This window comes from Formica exsecta, unplaced genomic scaffold (genome assembly GCF_003651465.1).
Source record: "Formica exsecta isolate Colony F162 unplaced genomic scaffold, ASM365146v1 scaffold233, whole genome shotgun sequence".
In the NCBI taxonomy this organism is placed as follows: Eukaryota; Metazoa; Arthropoda; class Insecta; order Hymenoptera; family Formicidae; genus Formica; species Formica exsecta.
In genome coordinates, this window is record NW_021849616.1 from 1,387,529 (window position 1) to 1,409,762 (window position 22,234).

The 22,234-nt window shown below is 33.5% G+C and overlaps 1 protein-coding gene across 3 annotated transcripts in view; it reads left to right on the forward strand.

Annotated features, from left to right (window-relative positions):
• Window positions 1-22,234, forward strand: part of LOC115235763 (rho GTPase-activating protein 20-like) — a 199,780-nt gene that overhangs the window by 1,474 nt on the left and 176,072 nt on the right. The gene's annotated exons all lie outside the window — the stretch shown is intronic.

Genomic DNA, 22,234 nt, shown 5'->3' on the forward strand with positions numbered 1-22,234 from the left:
TATATATATATATCATATAATATTATCGATATTATATGTAAATATTTAGAGAATTTTAGAAAATATTTATACAGATTTAATATTTTTTTAAAATTTTGTATCAAAAATTGTACGAACTCTTCTCATTTTCGCATGAAATTTTATTTCTGTGTTGTATTTAAAAATTAGAAGAAATGAATCGCAACTTCTTTAAAATCCTTCTAAATGTATAAATAAATTATCTTTCAATAACTTTATCTAGCAAAAATGGGAATAATCGATATGCAAAATAGAAATAAAATCGATATCTTGATCAATTTGTTGCAGTGATTGAAATATTTTTTCATAATGAGAAATATACCAGATGAGAAATACAACGATATAATATATAAATATGATATATATACATCATAAGTATCAGATTAATACATTTAATAGAGCTGATATTTATTGTGATTTATTAATAATAGTAAAATAAATGGCATATAAACTATTGTAAGATCACGATAATAACCTACATAAGATTTAATACTTGTCAGAATAGCGATTTTGTATATTGATTGCTATACAAATTAATTTAATTCTTTAAAATATACAATCTACTCAAAAAATATATATCTCAAGATTAAAACGTATTATTATATGCTATTTATGTACTATAATACAATATAATTCTTTTATTTTCAAATTCTGTTATGAAATATCTGCTATAAATTGTGAAAGTGCTTCCGATATAATTATAAATAGCATCGATCGATGGAGTATCATTTTCATAACTTCACACTTGGTTGCCGTTGACATTGCAAAGAAATACGAGCATAAATTTTAATCAGGAAGCTATTGCTCTTTCGAGCACCGGCACGGAATTTTTGCACCAAATTCCAAGGTAGAAATCGAAAGGCGTTATAGACTTCGGCGATTAATATACTGGTATATTATACTCTTCGAGTATAAATGCTACACATCTATTAGCATTACAGAAATAGGTGTTACCGGTATTTAATGCAGGAAAATTCTGCATGTCTCGTTCTTGTCTCGCGGTTTGCTAATTCGTACCGCTTTCGTATCATTATCTTTGCGATAAACATCTTGTTTTCAAAATTTTGATATATGTAATTAATAGATTTTTTTTTGCAAGTAGACACACAAAAATATATAAAATTATACATTATAAAAAAGAGATTGTAAATGCCAAGAATAATAAAATCTTTATTATTATTATTATTATTTTAAATGAATTTTTTATAAAATTATTTTATATACATCGCGAAAATATAAAACATTGTGGATGTATATTAATGCTCCTAACGTCGTTTTCATACTTGCTCTTTTCCGTAATGCACGCGAGGGAAAACGTTTTATCTAACCATCATCACAAGAAGGGAAATAAATATTCAGTCTCCCAATATCTTTCCCGCGCCTTTCCGCCACAATCACAATGAAGGAAGTGCCGGATACATGCTCGATCTCTCGGGAAAGAAGCGCGGCGGAGTCGCATCCGCGTACATGCAGTTCATTGAACCTCGACGCCTTTTTATACGTAATCGGTTGTAAGAAAGAAAGCGTGATCGATGACCGATGCTTTCTATTGCGCGCAAAGTGACGAACGACCTATCTTTTTTTTTCTCTCTCTTTCCCGTTGCGATTCGCGACGTGTCTGTCTCGTTCTCGGATCTCGTAACTGGGTCGATGATTTAGCGTGGGTCGAGCAGCGAATGTAAATCGATCCGAGTTTATGGCGTATATAAATGTATTATCGACGCTCACGTGCCCGATTATTGGCAGTTGCGTATAACAACTTTTCTTTTCTCGCAAAGCGCTGGTTACACGGATCTCTGTCACACATGTGCGCTATTTTTTTAACTCTGTTCTATTTTATTTATTCTTTACAGAAAAATCTCTGTTTATCTGGTGATGCTTTAGGAGTTTGTAGATTATTTGAAAATTTCTAAGAGTATTTGAATGACATTTTAAGAGCTTAAATGAAGTAATTGAAACAGAGTGATATGTAGTTCTTATTTTTCAAACTCCAATATTTTTATGATAACATCGCTTTTTGGCATTTAAATTTACATCATTTGAACGATAAAAAAAAAACGTTTTATAAATTCCGAGATAATATCGATGAAATAAAAATTTATTTTTATTTCTCAAAGAAAAATTGCCAGAGATAGTTACAAACGACTTCCCACGCACTGAACTTATAATACAAACGTGAGCTTTAATATAAATTATATCTCTTTTTTTTTTTTAAATGTTTAATTAATTTTGTTAGACATTAAACACTTAATCCATTCATTTGCCCACAGCAATTGCTCATAGCTCAAACACAGCTATGTCATTTTTTCCAATTTATATAAATTATTTAATAAAATAAGTAATATGAATTTTAAAGATTATATACTTTATAAAAAAATGCTATTTATAGACGATAATTAATTTGTATCTGTAACGTGATAATGCCATATATAACGAATAATAACTAATGCAATTGTAATAAAAATGATCAATAGAAGAGAATTAACGGCATCAGCTATATGTACGGGTACTTAAAGTAGAATGCAGTTTTGCAGTCCACCCGTAACTATAAACGTACATATAATCGTGCGATGCGGCTATACGCTCCGACACATTTGCGATCATAAGAGTAAAAGTTCGCGGTTACTTAAATGCCGATATGCAACCGCGTAGAGTTAAAGGAAGTTCCCCACAAACAGCGCGCGTCTGTGTATGACACGAAATGATAATCGCTAATATTATTGCTAATACCGCGAACACGTACCGTTGCACTGAGGAGTTTTCAGCAAGATCCTTCGACGATCGCGCGATAAGTGGTATTCGTGATTTACGTCGTAATTACATCCGATAATATCTACGTTTACATATCTACGAGCGTAGAAAACAATTTATTATGATTTTTTTCGATGTTGCTGTTATCAGCACAAGTATCATAAAGATCTTTCTGTTTCGAAATATGTGACCAATTAATTGATTCAATTAATTTTTAATTCTTTACCGAAGGAAATATTTTTCGTGGGCTTATAATATATACGAATGTTTAACAGAGATACGAACAAGTTTATTACTTACTATACTAGAAAATGTAGAGAAATATATTAGACGTTTAAAGAATGTGTTATATATATTCCTAGTTTAATAATTTAGAATTTTTTAGAGAAATATATTGGAGTCTTTATTCTCTTGTAATGGAATCGAAAATACATAATATAGGTTAACCATCGTTTGTGGTTTTTCCATTGGTAAAATTCACATTTTGATATGAAGTATTAGTATTTTGCTGCGCAACGATTAGAATGTTGTCCGAGACAAAATCTCGTGTTTGTCTTGATGGTTAGAGTGTTAAAACGCGCTTGTAAATCTTCGTCTAATCTCTGCGGCTATCTGCAAAGGTATTTCAAGTATCTTGAAATATATTGGCGTGTAAAATACAAGGGCATTTGTTATTTCTGCAGACATTTAATTAGTTGCATGGTTACCTCATGCTGTTCTGGTGACGAAAAGGCTATTATCGACGAATTAGAGTATATGTATATGTAAAATTATTTTTGAAATATAGATTTTATTTTATATCTCTTTTTTCATTTCTTATCGATTTTTACTTTAATTTTTCTCATAATTTTTTTTGCAGATAAAATACGCAGTTTTATCTTTTATAGATTTTTGCAAATTTTTGCATAACGTTTTTTTTTTTTTTTATAGTCTCTGTAGACTCTACAAGTCTAATAAAAGCCTACACATGTACTCTTTAATGCGATGCAAAGTATGCTTTTATAGCGGCCATAAATATAGTAGAGGGATATCGTATAGTTTTCGCAAAATTTATTTTTTTTCGGCTGATCGACATGTGTGAGGTATATTTAAAGGTCGCTGATTTCTCTCGACCCGCAAACGCTAAGATTCGCTTTCGATTCTCGAGCGAAGCAGCGTGCGGTATCGATCATCTCTTCTTGAGATCATTTCGTAATGATTATGAGATAATCGCTATCATTAGTTATGTTAAAAAAATTTTTATTTGTTAATAAAGCATCTTCAAAATTTTGATCAAATCATTCAAAAAGAAAATGTATTGCTCTAACAATGAGATCAGTACAATAATTTGAATGTAATTTTGGTATTTTATATATTTATAATTCTAAATTTTAATTTTCTATTAGAAATAATTAATTACAATTTGTGCGTTTTAGCTTTTAATTTGCAATTTATATCTTCAGTATATACATACAACGATAACACGAATCAATCAAAAAACTACAACATATCATGCCAAAAAAATATTCAAGTAAAAAGATTTTTATATATGTTTAGTATATATATAATTTACCTTACATTATTACAATAATAAAATTTTAATATCTCGTTCGATAATTCGGCATAATTGAAAATAGATATGCGTTTCATTTTAATGATTTATAGTTGTTCTTAGGCAGGAAATTGAATGTAGCTCGGTTACGGCAGCATCCTCTTTAGAAGTTAGAAAAGGTTAAAAAAGCTGATCTTAATTAATAAAACGGAGAAAGTGACGCTTTTATGTGATAGCGGCGTTTTACGATGCCGCGATTAGAACGCTCGAAGGTTCGTAATGTAGTTATGCCGGTTATCCGACAAGTTCGATCCTTACTCATTACGCACCTGTTTATTAGCCGGCACACGTGTGCGCGAACAGGAAACGGCACAAGTTATTTTCACTTGATCCGCGTCTAATATCCTATGATTTTGTTCACGCTGACAAGTAAATTATGTCTGACGTGGCAAACCTTGCAGAGGTTACTTACGGACTTAGTCGAATTAGATAAGTATCACACACATTTTATTTAATTTTAAATAATATATACTATCAAAACAAGCAGCATCCAATGTTGACATTATCGCGTTAAAGATGCGACTGAATTACTGTTTATAGAGCATCTTTTATAAAGTATATAAGCTCTAAAATTCATATTATTTTATCAAATAATTTATATAAATTGCAAAAAATGACATAACTGTGTGTTTAAGCTATGATAAATACAATATAAATGTTTAAAAACTTTAATTAAATATTTGTGAAAAAGAGAAAAAATTTAACAATATATATATATATTGTATTTAAAATTTTATATATAACATTTGTTAATTTATGCAAAATGAAATTTAAATAAGGTTATTCACTTCATATGTAAATTATGCGTTTGTTCGATCGTCTAATATGAATGGGATAACTCGTAATGAATAGGAGAAAGCGATGCCCGAATTAGATTTCCATCCGCGTTTTATCGCGGTATGATTAGGCCGCGCCGTTATACTAGTTATATTTACCTGTGCTTAATCGAGTCTCGGCTCGTCACGCACCTATCAATTACCACGTACACGAGCGCATCTGTGCATCTACATATATCTAGAGAATCTAGAGAGAGACTGAGATTTTATTGCGAGCTGAATCAACGTTAAGTTAAGACAAAGAATATTGTTCGGGTAATGTTGAGTCGGCGATGATGTTAATATTAGACTTCTCGGAAAAACTAGTCATTAATGTTGATTTTATTATGCAAAGGATGAGAGATATAATTAAGTGACTTCATTTATAAAAAAATTTTATTAAAAATAATTTAATTTTATATTTGTGAATTTCTTTTGAGATTCACTCATCGCTCATCAACTTTTTAGAGATTATTTATCCATTTTCAATTAAATATTTTAATAATTATATAAAATTTAATTAATAGTTGATTTTATACAATAATTTAATTTTGTTTTATGAAATAATAAAAAAATTGAATAATCTTTTAGAACGTTGGTTTTGATAATAATATTTTTCGATAGTTTATAGTAATCCTTCTATTCTTTTAATGCCATTTTTAGCAAAATTTTAATAATAATTAGCATTCTGCTGTAAAAATTATATTAAACATTTTGAGAATAACACTTTAAAATCCACCTTATTAGCATGGAAGTCTCCTCTGTAATAAATAGTATCTTTTCACGAAGACTATGTTTGCCGAGAATGTTATAACTAGCGTCATAATGGAAGGCTAGACTTTTTTTGGAAGATGATATTGAACAAGGACACTGCTCATTATCTGCCGAAATTTCAGCGTTCGTATAATGCGAATCGCTGGTCGAATTTTATTGCGGATGTCTTTTGAAGATATCGGCAGCTGCTGATTATGAGGGCTAATAAACGTGATCCTGTTTGGACATATTCCAGAAAATTGTCTCATTATTAGGAGGCGTGCGCACAGATAACACAGGCTATAAAATCATTCGGTAATTCATCCTATTTTTTTGCCGGTTCTCTTTCCCCGCTCGTCCCAATCTTTCGGCCATTTATGTATCGCATTCGTTTGTGCGTGCCACGCGTGCTGATAATGTCTTGTAATTAAGCCGCACGCGGCGGCAATTCGAGAAATGTTGCTCGTAAGTGGTTCCGAGTGCGAACGTAGCAGATAATGACGTCCGATAAATTCCGATTTCGTCAAACACGCGCGCGCGACTCTTTGAATCTTAGAAATTTTCCTTATATTTCGCAATACCTTTGTAGTTAATAATCTCGCTGTTACGATTTTTAATGGACTCTTAGGCAAGCATAATCCTGTTTTAGCATTTTTGACAGAAGAATTAGATCGCGATTAGAAAAAAGCAGTGTATTGCACGCATGTCTGCATGTACGTGTATGTATGTGTGTGTATATATATATATATATATATATGCATATGTCATGTTCTTCATTAAATTGAAGAAAACGTGAAGCAAAATTTTCAGGAAATGATTCACGGTTCTGAAGCTTTCACCACGTGCGTTATGTCATGTTTGGAGAAGGTGACGAGCGATAACGAATCTAATAAAATTACCGCAAGTTTTTATAAATCTATAGTTTCGCATAGCATCATTTTTTAAGGATCGCGCATTATTTTTTCCTTTTACTGCCTAGATGTTCTTTTCATTCGCAATTAGTATTTTTGTCTAAGCATTAGAATTATAAATTTTGTTAATTATTATTGAACTTTATGTATATATATATATATAAGCAATTTTTTAAATTATTGATATAATAATATTTAGAAATATTATCGCGTTTTATATTGTTTGAAAATATACGCGATTTAATATTTTTTTTTTTAAGTTAATAACATTTTCTGAATAAAGATTAGATTTAACATTTTAAAAAATTTGCCGCGCCTTATCTCGATATTTCTCGACACAAGAACAATATATAAACCATGCTGAAATAATATCCATTATATAAATCACTTCCTATTCATCTATTTCCAATCGGCATAAACAATGGGGCGACTGCTTCTCGAAGCCTTTCCGCATTTGCGTGCGCGGAGACTTTTATCACCTTCATGAGAATAGTACTCGAAGGCGGCAAACATATGCTTCGAAGTATAGTTTATGTGCACAACACGCGCTATGTACGCGATACTCATATATACAGAAGCACGTGCATACATGGTATCTTGTACATATTTATTCATCACGAGCAACAGGTTTAATTCGATGATTGAGAGGTTTCCAAAGTATGTATGCTGTCAATCATAGAATCAATCTATTGATGGGGATCATTGAAAATATTCTTCAATTCTTGATGTAACTATTTAATTTATAGAGAAATAACATTAAAATATCACAGATTATGAACAAAAACTAAATAGTGTTTTTAATTCTCAATTATTTCAATGCTCATGACTCGATAATTGAATATCCAGCAAATTATTTCTATGTAAAAAATTGAATGCAGAATTCTTGATATTTCTATGATGTTTGTATAGAAATTGGTGAGAAGTGTAGATACATATCGTTATTCTTTATAAAACTTAAAATTGAGCAATGTTTATTAGTGAATTCTTAAGCAACTTGTAAAATATACGGATAAAGTTAGCTCGGTATTTTCTAGGATAGAAGTTACACATACTGTTTATGGCACGTTTGTTTGTGCACGAACGTTTTTGTTATCGTACCCTGGAAAGTTACGTTTCCAAAGATACGTTGCATTCGTCGCCGTGCATACTGCACTGTACAAGGAGAGATCTACGAGAGAGGCAAGGATAAAGTGTTACGTAAAAGCCGCGTTGGACTTGTTTGCCGCGTCTCCTCCTGATCGGCGGCAAATACGCCTATCGTTCTCTGTATACTTTTCCGTTCGTCGTGGGTCTAATGCGAGCGACTAATGCTAATTTGATTCCCGTGTAGTGCAATCACGACCCTGATTGCCGATGTTACGCACATCACGCGCATTATAAATTACATAGCTTAAATATGTAAATTAAAGAGAAAAAAAAATTTGAGAACTGATTTTCCGCTGTCTCTCTATATTTTAGCTTATTTTTGAGTTTAATATTAAAATTAATGCAAATATATATTCCAGTAAAATTTACGATACTCCAGCGAGCGGAAAATATTGCTGATTTAACACATCATGGTATAAATCAATGTTATCCAATATAACACGAGGTGACATTTAGCTTGTGCGCAGTATATTTGATTTATTTATGTCACGCGATTCGCGAGCTGTAATACATATTTAATATATATCCCATATATATATACATCCCTCAACATTTTAATATTCGATAAATTTACATGAAAATTAAAAATGAATATTGCAACATTGCCAAAAATTATCTTTGCTGAATTGCAAAACTTCTTTCTGAGAGTGAATGTGAGAACTTATCCGAACTATATGTTCCCGATAGACTTTTACGCCCATGCAGATAAGCTACTATAATCTCGTGCACACATATGCGCCTTTATAATGTGGCTACACATGGCGATTCGTATGCTTTCACGCTCCATGTGGCGCACATGCGTCACGAATTCCGTCGTAGAACTTTTCGAATGGAAATCTATTATTTATATTTAGAGATGTTTACTAGCTGCGTGCATTCTCCTGCGTGCGTGCGTGCGTGCGCGCGCGTGCGTTTTCCATCTTACACGATTAATTGTCGCTCGCCATTTCAACGATCGGCTATCCAATGTGGCGGTTGTTCGAGCAAAGGGGAAGGAATGTAACATTAACATTGACGAGACGCTCTCGGCTCGTATGTAATACATATGATAACGAGCGTCTGCAAAAAAGCGTGATCGATCTTATGGATCTTGTATTACAGTCCACGAACGTCAGATTTAATGAGGGAAATTTGCTGGACGTGTCAAGGCTTTGATCTAGATTATTCATTTTTGCAAAAAGTGACATGTATTATATATATATTTTTATATATTTTTATTAATTTCATATATATAAATTACATAGCTTAAATATGTAAATTAAAGAGAAAAAAAAATTTGAGAACTGATTTTCCGCTGTCTCTCTATATTTTAGCTTATTTTTGAGTTTAATATTAAAATTAATGCAAATATATATTCCAGTAAAATTTACGATACTCCAGCGAGCGGAAAATATTGCTGATTTAACACATCATGGTATAAATCAATGTTATCCAATATAACACGAGGTGACATTTAGCTTGTGCGCAGTATATTTGATTTATTTATGTCACGCGATTCGCGAGCTGTAATACATATTTAATATATATCCCATATATATATACATCCCTCAACATTTTAATATTCGATAAATTTACATGAAAATTAAAAATGAATATTGCAACATTGCCAAAAATTATCTTTGCTGAATTGCAAAACTTCTTTCTGAGAGTGAATGTGAGAACTTATCCGAACTATATGTTCCCGATAGACTTTTACGCCCATGCAGATAAGCTACTATAATCTCGTGCACACATATGCGCCTTTATAATGTGGCTACACATGGCGATTCGTATGCTTTCACGCTCCATGTGGCGCACATGCGTCACGAATTCCGTCGTAGAACTTTTCGAATGGAAATCTATTATTTATATTTAGAGATGTTTACTAGCTGCGTGCATTCTGTGACAACAATCAAGTTATTATAAGAACAGTGCTATAATTTGAAATTTGCAAAATTTTCTAAGAAATTTATTTTTTTTTGCGCATGAATTTTTTATTCTCGCGTCTATACCTTAAATTGTCTAAAACAATTTTTGAATAATAGTTTTATATTATTTTGCGCAATTTAAAAAATTATGATGACATAACTGTTCCTTTGTCGCAAGAGAAAGATTTAATAAGATTGCGTTGAAAATATGTTGAACAAAAGAATTGGCCAACAACGTCAAATGTCAAAACAGGAAAAATTTGCGAGAATCGTAAGATCGTGGTTAACTGTGTTAACACATTGCATAACCATGCTCGGTGACTTAAATTGAGAAAAACCGGGTGTACCTACTGAGATATTTATTGTAAAATAGAATCGCGTGCGTGAGACTACCTGGTTCTGCGTTGGAATTCCTTAAATTCCAGCGATGAATCGACAAAGTATTCGTTTATCCGGCGAATTATTTATCTTTCTCTTTTACTTGTATCCATTCGCGGACTTCGCTAACTGAACGTAATGCTCAATCATTAGAAATTTCCACCGTCAGTTTGGAATTAGCGAGGACAAAAATCTTGTTAAGCCTTGTCCATTATGTCTTTCACCAAGATACTTTTCATTCATAAATAATCATAAAAATTATTGTAATACGAATAATATACATATACAATGAAGAAACATTCTATAGCGTGTTGTCTAAAGAAAAATAATTGATATCTACGCGTATAATCGTTACATACGTGATGCATTACATTGAATTACGTTTATGTTATCTTTAATCGCAAAAACTTTAAAACGCACGTATTATTTCGCGTAACGGAATTCGATAAATTTCCGTTGTATAGCACACGCGAATGTTTGTAACGAGACTCTTTTCTCTGTCGAGTTCAACGACCGAGAAACGCATTGAAAAATGTTTTCAGTCAATTTTCACAGTCTTGTACATTAATTTGCATTACATTAATTTTATTATTATTATTAATACAATTTTGTACATTAATTTACCGTGAGAAAGCCTCGCGTAACGTATCGTAATGTATCTTCGTGCGTTCGATAAGAAAAAACATTAATAGCCGCGAATAAAAACGTCGAGAAAAGAAATTGCGCGTTTTCCCGAGGGATGGTTAATGAAACGTACATGTGGAATTACATCGGAAAATAATAGCCGCGAGGTAATAAAAAAGAACGGAGATAGAAGCCTTGAGGTGTCGTTAAGAGCGCGTGTTGTTCACTGAAAGCGTTTAAACACGATACAGTGGTCAAACATCATGTGAGAAAATGCAAGTGATATATACATGAGACAATCGCCGCGGCGCATCGTTGCATTGTCTCTCGGTGACGGAGAATGTCGATTGATATATACACAGAAGAGAATACTCGCCGTTTGTGTGTATTTGCGGTGTATTTATCACCGTGCATTAACGATTTTGCAATACTGGCTATCAATATACATTGTATATGTACGCGCTTTTTCCTGTCGCGACAGCTTCTCGGAAATTCTTCATTCTGAATACTTTTCGCCGGGTGTGTGATGTTGTCGAAATCATACATTCTTCACAATACCTACGCATTGTTAAAATGATTAAAATTTTTGCGAAACCTTTCACGATATTATTTATAATTATCCTCAATGTTGTATATTTAAATGTAAAATAACATTTTTAAAAATTAATATTAACTAATAATGAAAATGTATTCTGCTTCGCATACGATCATAAAACGTTTACAATATTTTTTAAATTTGTTAAAGAAAACAATCAAAGTTTATATCAGCAAGATATTAATGAATGCAAGAATAAATAACAGTTTGTAGTTTAATAGCGCGTAGATTTTTAAATCAGATACGTAATGAAATTAGCGAAGACTTCAATTCTCATAATTCCATCTATTTATTGTTGTTACAACGTATACGATGGCCATAATGTTGATTATATCTCTAAACGTTATCTTGAGATTGAGTCGTAAATTTCAAACTCTTTTCCGTTTCTCTTATTATTCCATGAGCATTCTGGTGGAATAATGTAGCACAATACTTACAATCAGCGATCTATATGCGCTACATTGCTTGCTTTCTGTACTGCATAACGAAAGCCGGTTTTGAAAATCTTTATCTGGAGCAAGCATTTCCTTATTAACGCATATTCTGTATATTAATAATATTTAATTCATAAGAATTACATTAAATTTTAAATTAATTAATTGCGTTTAATTATAAAATGTGTGCAATTGTTATCTCACACATCATAAATTGATTATGATATATTTTATAAAAATTTGCGGTATTATATATTTTTATCGTATTTATAGTTTTTATTTTATCTATAAATATATCGAATTTTCCACTTATGACAAAGATATCACCGTCGTTAATCATTATTTATATGTCGTTCACGCTTCGCTATTGCAATGCACGATCTTGCATTGTGCTAAAAATTCGCGCATCTGGAACTTCTGTTCGAGGAAGTAGATGCTCTCCTCGTATATTCATTTCTACAATAATAGTTTAGCAGTGCATCCACGGTTGCATTCTGCACTCATGATGCATTAACAATGTCACAATACCGTCGAGACACGTATAGCTTTCTGTTTCGCGATCTGTCGGTCGGAAAAGAGAGAAAGATTAAATCTTAAAGGCGCATCTAAACTCTCTCCGCGTGACACATCCGCAATCAGCTGTTTTTTTTTTTTTTTTTCTATGCTCTTAGCGAGCAGCGGTCGATGTCAATGCTTTATTCTCGAAGTTCTTTATCTCCGCTTCGAGAAAGTATTCCGCGTACCGCATTCTGCACTCCTAGTGCATTCGTGATTTCGCAATCGACGTACACATATCGTATGTTCGCGGTGTGGCTACTCTACGTAACGACGATAGTGATAGACGTGGTTGAAACAACAAGAGAGAGAGAAAGAGAGAGAGAAAGAGAGAGAGTTCAAGGTTCTCTCACGACCCGCCGGTGTAATCTTTAGAAAATCATCTCCATTATGGAAAAAAATATTAATAATGTCGTAATGGCATTATATCTATGCATCGTTATATGTATAAGGTGCTTCGCGCCGTATATATTATTTCGCTTCGTATATTATTTTTATTCAGAAAATATTTTATATAATTACGGATGATATGTACAACTGCGATTAATATACGAAATAATAATCATTTTATTCACAAAAAATAGTTAGAACAATCAAAAAAGATCCTGAGATATTCCAATTACATATATGATATATATGTTGCTTTCGAATATTTTCAATCTACGATGATCGTAAATAGAGAGAGATGGCGGATATATTAATAATATTTAAAATATGGTAGTCATATATAATATAAGCATTACAGAGTTAATTGAACGATATAATTTATGGCAAATAAATATACGGTACTTGCATGCTTCTTTGATATCCGATGCATAGATGCTTTCGCACACGTAACACATGTTGGTTACAATTACCGATAATCCCTCGTCGCTTTCTGCGGATTTAACCTCATTCGTAATCCTCGCCGTAATTTTAGATGAACTCGTTTTCGCTTAAAAGAAATATCAATGGAGATAATGACATCGCGTCCATACTACTACGTATTGTTCATGCATTGATACTGTAGATTCCGTCCCGAGATTGCCGAGATACGCGAGAGACACAGATGTTGTTGCAGATTCTTTGCATTTCACGTGTTTATAATCTTTCTCGACATTACGCGAGGTCTGCAGAAAATGTGTACTGATAAAAAAATATTAATGAAAAATATTCTTATAATTATGCACCATCCTCTGTTCAATGTGACAGACAAGACATACATGTACCTTGACTTTTCGAGATTTTATTTTTCTCGAAAAGGAAATGCGGAAATATACGTATTATCTATTATATGATGCACATCAAGTTTTGATATTACTGCAAGATAAGAGTCTATCATTATTTAAATGATTTTATAAGATATATAGAATAGATCTTATGCACACACACACATTTATGTGAGTCGTTGCATCTTTGGAATTTTAATCCCATGGTTTAACATCTGCTTTAAATTTTTCAAAGTTCGAATTGCGTTGACCTCTTGAATTCTTAACTTTAATACGAATTCTTGGGTTTAATTTGTCAGATCCGAAAATTCTTCGCTTTTTTTTTTTTTAGATTAACATATAACTACTCGAATTTGTTAGATTTTATGATCTATGAAAATTCTCTTGCATTCCATCTCGTCATTGAATTTTTTAATAGAAATTCCTTGATATTTGAAGATTTGTCAATTATGTAATTGCTCTTTATTTTCAAATATATTTTGTATTTTTGAATATTTATAACAAAATGCAAATGATGGATATCAATTCGATGACAAGATAAAAATAAGTTTTAACCACAAACTCATTGGCTAAATGATACATATTTTGATACGCATATCTTGATACACATAAATAGCGATTATTGAAGGAATTTAAACTGCTATAATAGAGGTTTTTCTTTTGGAATAACTCTGTTAAGAAATCGCGTAATCGTTATATGTAAGACATTCGGCTGGTGTGGGTATATTATCTTCAACGCACGATTATGTGTATCTTATTAGAATAACTATGCGCGATGATTGTCTTTCATTCACTTTTGTATTTCATTTTCTCGTGTGCGATGATACCGACAATGAATTATCGCAATCGTATTTTACTTGCTGTGTTTTGTGTGTGCGCGTAATTAAAAGCAATTTTCCATTAGTCGTATAGCACATAACGCGGGAAAGTACTATAATATATTTCGCGATCTGACTTGCAAGCGATAATTTAACGAACTAGCCTTAATAGCGCAGATTTTTCCCTTTACAATTCGCATCGCGTAGTGAATTCAAGATGCGGACGACGTGTCATTATTTATTTCATGATGATTGCACGATTGTACGCAACGTTAACTGAACAAGAAATATTAATTTTGATTAATACAAAAGGTCAACGGTATGATCAATGTGTATGATAACAATTTATCAGATAATATAAAATGCGAATGATTATTTTAAATGTAGGGACTTAATATTAATAGAACATAAAGTTATCTCGATTTTGGAGCTAGCACATTAAAAGTTATTTTCGTCATTGAAATCTGAAAATTACTTTTCTGCGTTTACGGTAGATGCCTGCTAATTTTACACGTTGCATATCTAATTTATCTTTCAAGACAATTACGGCGCGCGCGGTAGATAAGTGCTCGATCACGAAACGTATATAATCTTTTGTAAGTGAGTATTCAAGGATCAATCTCTCTGGACAATCGTCGGTTGCATTTTCCGATTTTATACATCGATCTCTATCCGTTGTGTGCGAACGAAGAACACCCAGGAGAGACACTTAGGAACGCGGTCAGCGACTATTTGTCGAGGCGGTCGTCAATCTCTCCCCATGTTGAGAGACGGCTTTAACGTATGTGTCCGTCGTGACACGTCAAGGACGAGTTGATTGGTATACTGGCACTGCCACCGGTATTGGAATACTGGAATATCGATCGACAACGTACGCGCTGATCGTTAGACAAGTCCGAAGGAGGAAGGGGGCGGGGGATGGTTGTGCCGGTTAGCTTTTCCCTGCGGTTTTGTGGTAGACCATCGAGCGGCTATTTTCGACGCCTTGTACCTCTTTCACGCACGTACGTGCTGATTTCAAAATGACGAGAGAAGATCGGATAACATTGTGGTGAAAATGAAGTAACAAGAAAAAGGCTAAGTGTTTTGGCGAGAGGCGAGTGTTTATATAAAAAAAAAGGAAATTTTTCTATGTAATATTCGAGAGAAATATTTTATTAACATCTGATCTTGCGTATCGAATTTCTTAGACGCTGAAGAGATTCATTTCTTGCGATCCTTTGGTATCGAGAGTTTAATTAAGGTGACGACTCTTATTTTTATTTTGACTTGCGATAGATCTAGGTTGAATCCGATTATTTTGGAGAATTACGTTTTAATTCGCGATTACTGCCTTACGCAATCGTTAAATGAAAAGGAGGCTCGTGACATATTGACTCCTAGGACGTGAGCGCAACAGGATGTAAGATACGTGATATTCCTTGCGAGCGGCAGCGGGTCTCGATTATTGAGTCACGTGCTGCCTGTCGCGAATGCCTGGCGTGTCTTTGGGAAGAAGTACAAGGATGCGTATGATTCGCGCTGCGCGCATTATTCCGTTGTGCTACTTATACTTCACACAATAAATCCTTGTGAAAGGAACATGTGTAATCAATGTAATCTGCTGAAGATCGTAATCGTTTTGTTTATCTCGGCCTGTCGATCGAAACAGTCTCCTGCTCAACAATGTTTGTATGTACTTTGTGTACTTATATTCATACTTTATCAAAGGAACGTGTGTATATATCATCGAAATTTCTCTTGTTTGTAAGATCTAATCATTTAATCTGGCTTTATTTAATTGAATAGAACATTATTCTTTATGGGTTTCATTTTCGGAAATTTTTCCTTATTTTCTCCTCGTTTGTTTTACATAATTTTATGTTTCAATTTCCGTTTATGTGAAGAAAATATAATAAATATATAAAGATGTACTAGAATCTTTTTAAGAATTATATTCCTTGAATCTGTAAGCGAAATAGTTTGTTTTTAATTGCATTATTAATTTTTAGACATATTTTTATATATTTATTTTTTTATTTTATTAATTTTTTTTGAACACATCTTTTAAATCTTTTGAATATTGTTGAATCTGTCTAATTTTTCTTAATTGAAATGTTTCCATGTGTGTATTTGTTTGCATAACGTTCTTTAATGCTTTCCGCTCTTATACGAAACTTATGTTTTCTCTAGACTTAACAATAAATCACATAACGCGAATGAAACATACATCGAGAAAATCTCTTGGACATTATTATCATTGTCTATGTAACATCTTTTGATCTATTGGCTCTTTTTAAGTCGCGTTTTCCATTTTTGGATACCCCATGCAACCAGAGAAGGCGACGCGATTGTAAAAGTGCGTAGGCACGCATACACTCTCGTGCGCAGCACAGCTGTTGACGTCAAGAAGGTCTCACCTCGTCAAGGTCCTTCGAGGTATGCCGCTCGACTGCGCATTATGCAGTGGTTGCAGGTATTTTTATGCAAATCTGCCTACCATTGTGTCGTGCCGCCGCGTCGTCCCGCTGTCTTTTCCGCTCGCGGCAAAAAAAGATCCCTAGCCTAATCGACCATAACTTAAACGAACATCATCGTTACGCCGTCTTACTCGTGTGTTTCTGCGAATTTAAGGCGCGTTGCGTAACTACGGTTTTACTCACCGCGTATCTACGCGGCTAAATACGCTACCGTGGATATTCTAATGCAAATTTCGAGTTGCGCCAACTACATGTCCACGTACAGAATTCATAGCCACGTAAAAAAGTGGAGGTTATTTGCGCGAGAGAAAGTAATATATTCATGGTGCCTCTTCATTTGCACTTGTCTTGTTTTCCCCCTTGTTGCTTTCCCAAAATCCATCGCGTCATGCGTTATAGTGTTTAGTGCGGAAGTCACGTTTACTTGCTGTATTTTCTTCTAACAGCAACATTTGAATACCGCAAATAAAATGAAAATAAAGTCTTATGCAACAATAACTTTAACAATTTTTCTGCGACATATATGTTTTTTTAAACTCTCCTCCAGTTCTTATAATATTTTCCAGCTCTCACAATTAGTCCTACTTTCATAACAAATTTTTACTTACATTTTGCGTAAGTTTTCGCGGAAATTATCGGCATTTCATGAATACTATTTTATTACTACACACGATATCATCTTTGTAGCATCCGTTGCTTACATTTTTATGCAAATGTCATTGCATTGTCTAGAGTCGACGACTTGTCTCACTCCTTGGCGAAGCGCGCAGTAAACTGCTTCGTGAACGTTTTAATCAGCTTTGCCGATAATTTACTGCCACGAAATTTATTGTATCTGCCTCTATATATATACATGTGTGTATTACCAATCGCGAATAAGATCAATCTTGTGTTTCGCGAGATAAAATCGTGACACTAGGTCACCGCCACGGTGATTCATTTTTTCTTTCGCATCGAACGCGAGAGAAAGAGAGAGAGAGAGAGTCGAAATTATTCTCGTCGAAATCATAAATTCTCGTCACGCGAGCCATTAAAAGTTCGCGCGATTGCCGATAATTAACGCTTGCTTTATTAACTTCTCGGTTGGAAAGGCATGCAGAGCTCTCCCTCTATGATCCATACGGGAATAACAGGCCGCTTTTCTTTTCTCCGTCTTTCTTTCTCTTTGGAAAATTAATCGATTATATTTTTTTGAAATGCGGTCAAAGTTTCGCGAGTTACGAAAAAGGCGTCAGACAGAGATTCGTCACCGCGTTTTTAGCCATATATTTCCCCTGATACGCATGTTCGTGAAATATGACACGAGGAAGTGTAACGGGCGTTGCGTGCTACGAGAGAGCGAGTGCGGTTACATACATATATGACGCCGGTCGAATGATTAAATGACTCATTTGTAAATTGTTAGCGACGCCCAGTGAAATACGATAAATAAAATACCATTTGTCTCACTCAGTTCTCAGAGTCAGTTACTGGCCCGTTAAAAATATAGCGATAGCATCGCGCACAATGTCTTAGTGTTATAATCGAGATCGTGTCAAGAAAGAATAACTTAGATTACATTTATATTTCTAGATAATAAGATTGAGAATAATTCATAACTATTTATATATATAGACATTTAAGGATTAATTGTCAAAAAAACTAGCTTTTAAAATTTATGAAATCTATTTTAAAAAACTTTATTTTTCTGCGAAAGTCATAATCAAACGATAATCAGCAAAATGAATATAATTTGTTCTAGTAAATCTTACTGTCATTTTTTTTAATAGCTAAAAACATCGTTTTTAATCAAGTTTTTTCAAAATAACGGAGATAATCTAATAACTCGACGTTCTCTATATTAGCATATATATTTAATATGATTGCTTACGAGTAGCTTCCGCAATGTCGGTATGTATAATTATCGATATCTCCGAGATGTTTAAGTCTCCCGACCTTGTGAGTTATAAATGAAATTAGAACGCGGCGCAGAATTTTCAATCAAGCGTGTGTCATCGAGAAGCCGCGCCTATCGATTAGATCAGCACCATGAAAATTAATATCATGGATCATTAATATATTGTACCGGTCATTAATATAAACTCGATTATAAGCTTATCGAATCTCACTCAATTTCCACTCACAAAGGTTAAGTATCGGCGAATTAACTCGCGCTGATTTACTCTCTAATGTTTCGAGAGCGGTAAAGATCCCGAGCGTGATAGTTTAACACAGCTATGCGGTTGTTCATCCGGGGATAAACACGCCCGCGCGTTGCATTTTTATCTTCCTGTTTGCAATGTAAGTCAGATCGTAGTAATAATAACATAATAACAGTGAGATTGGCGCGGATAACCTTTGTTATCGATCTACAATCGATTGCGATTCGAGCCACGTGAGTAATTGCTATGGGGATTTGTTTAGCTCTTCGTATCTATGCTTCACGTGCACAGACAAGAAAAAGTGATACAGTAATGCTATAATCGTGTGGAATGTCGAATAATGTCTACGTATGCGAGAGCGCTTGGCGGTATCGATTATCAGCATTTACGAAAACTCTCCTGTATGATTATCCGTATGTCCGGGAGCGGCTCTCTCATGTACAATCAAGGACGATCGAAAATATCGGGGAGGAGACTCGAGGGGCGCGCTCGATCAGAATGCGGTTAATTTCTCCCGCCGAATTAATTGCGTTTCCCGAAAGTTCGCGAACTTCGAGACACGCGCATCGATCACGCGGATTTCAATCGAAATCGATTAAGGAGGAATCGCTTCATCGGAATAATCGATGCTTGGATTTATGGCGCAATGTCAAAGACAAATTTGTGACCAGTTTAAAACGTGTCTTCATTAATAATTAACTTCCATGATATGGGAGAATTTAAAATAATGAGAATATACAACTTTCAAATGCTATAGATTATTTTAGATTTTTGTAAAAAGATCTATCTTCTCTATTATATTTAAATAGACAAAGAAATCTTCGACAATGATCCTACGTAAAATGTAGGAAATAATAAATTTTCTTCTATTGAATTGATTTTTGAAAATTGAATATCATTTGACTTAGAAAGTTACAAAAATTCTCACAAGCAGAAATATTTTATTGCTATAAAAAAGAAAAAAAAATTTTTTGTTAATTTGTTTTTTTTTATCACTCATTTATTCACTTATGAGTGTATATATCTTGAGGATTCACGTATTATACTAAATTCTCTTTGCGAATATCTCCTTTCACCGCGGCGTGCAAAGGAGCATAATAGGATGACTAACAGCGTGACAGCAGGCGCTTCATCGTTACGAAAACCGCTCGCGAGATTTATCACGCCGTTGCGGATACGGTACTCTGGCACAAGCACGTGCTCACGTAGATGAGGCCGATACACCGATTCTGGAAATGCCATTCTTTCTCCGCGTGCGCACCGACCGGTGAAAATTATTCTTGCGGAAACTGCAGTGTCCACCACGCCTCGCTTACCACGTGCCTACGTCGCTGATGAATTATGATTCTCGCGATGAGTTTTCCGCAAGATCATTTGTTCTCTAGCATATTCCTACGCACCTTTTATTCCCAACAATATAAAAATATTAAATCAATGAACGAAAATGTAGAAAGAGACATTTTCTTATATTTTTGTCGTCACGCTTGTCACCGTCACGCTCATAATTTCTTGAACGAAATAATATTAGAATATGCAGTAGTCTTATCTCTTAAGAATCTTAGATTTTATCAAGCTAGATGAACAGATTTTAGCGCAAATTTAACGGGAAAAGTAAATATCCAACAGGAATTACACCATGTATAAATCACAAACTCTGTTGTTTTACTGTGAGCGAGATACTTCGATTTATTTTTCGACTATTGTGATTCATCGATGAATTATTGATACTGATCATAAAATTTCTTTCGTGATTTTTACCTCTCGATGACTAAACAGAGAAACATCATTTACTATTGTAATATAATACATCAATTTATAATAATTCCTTTGTAATATAATTTGAACTATGTTTTATATTTATTTCATAATATAATTTGTTATTCTCTATAATAATTTCTTGATAGCAATTTCTCTCGATCTAGCATAAATTTGTACATTTGCTGGCACATTCGGCTACGTAGTTTTCGATCATCGTCGTCGATGACATCACTCGAAAGCTCCTGGGAATTAGTAACGCTCATATCCTTCCGATCATCTGATTTCGCGAGGGCGTTGACATCAATTTCAGATCCTCGTATGATCGCATTTGGGACTTTAGCTCAATCATTGGAAAAAGTAGGTGGATGAGACATCGACGAAGCAAGCTGAGCCAAAGTCTCATGTTAATCGTGCCTTTTCCTCCGATTCAATTGCGTACGATAATACACGCGCGTGATCGCGTTCGGAAAATCGGTTCGTGAGCTCGGCGAGGGAAATTTGTATTCTCGGAAGAATACGAAATTTATATGAAAATGTAAACAACGAAAGGCGTCACAACGTTATATATGTATCTATATTTCAATTTTCTATCTAAATATAACGGTATCGTATGTTTTTATATAACTACGTATATTCAAACTATTTCTGTACGTTGCAATTAATTTATGGTAATTGTGTTTTAAATTTATAGAAATATTTAAGAACATATTCCGATAAATTCGAAAATATTTGGAAATTTATTTTTATGTTCAAGATTTTATATATATCTTTCCAGTTATTGATTTATAGACTTTTTTGTTGAAAATTCAACATCGTATTAAATGGATATTTTATAGAGAGCGAGACGAAAGAGAAACAATGACTCTTTTCGGGTAAGACAATCGCGGGACATCTTCACGCGAAATTGCGATAATTATGTTAATCTGCGAGCCGCATGCTGACGCACAGCGAAATTCAGCAAGCGGGTGTCTCTACTTTCACCATTATCGTAACGGTATTCTCTGGTATCCTAATTCACCTTTGCATATTCCACCAGCTCATTCGCCGTATCGAGTTCGCTCTATATTCGCTTTATGTTCGTTATGTATATAATGTTACCCTGCTTATGTATGCGGCTGCATATTCACCTTCCCATCGCTGCATTAAATACATGCAGCGAATGCTCGATATAATGATGATAAAAAAATCAGATCAAATTAAACTTTAAAGTTTAATTTACATTTCAGTTCAGTTTGCATTTTTTAAAAATGTATACAAAAATTCTTTATTTAATAATCTATGAGTCAATTTAATAAGATAGAAAGTAATTACAAAATATTTGAAATATATATGAGAAAAATATATATATCGATTAGTATAACAAAAAAAAAAA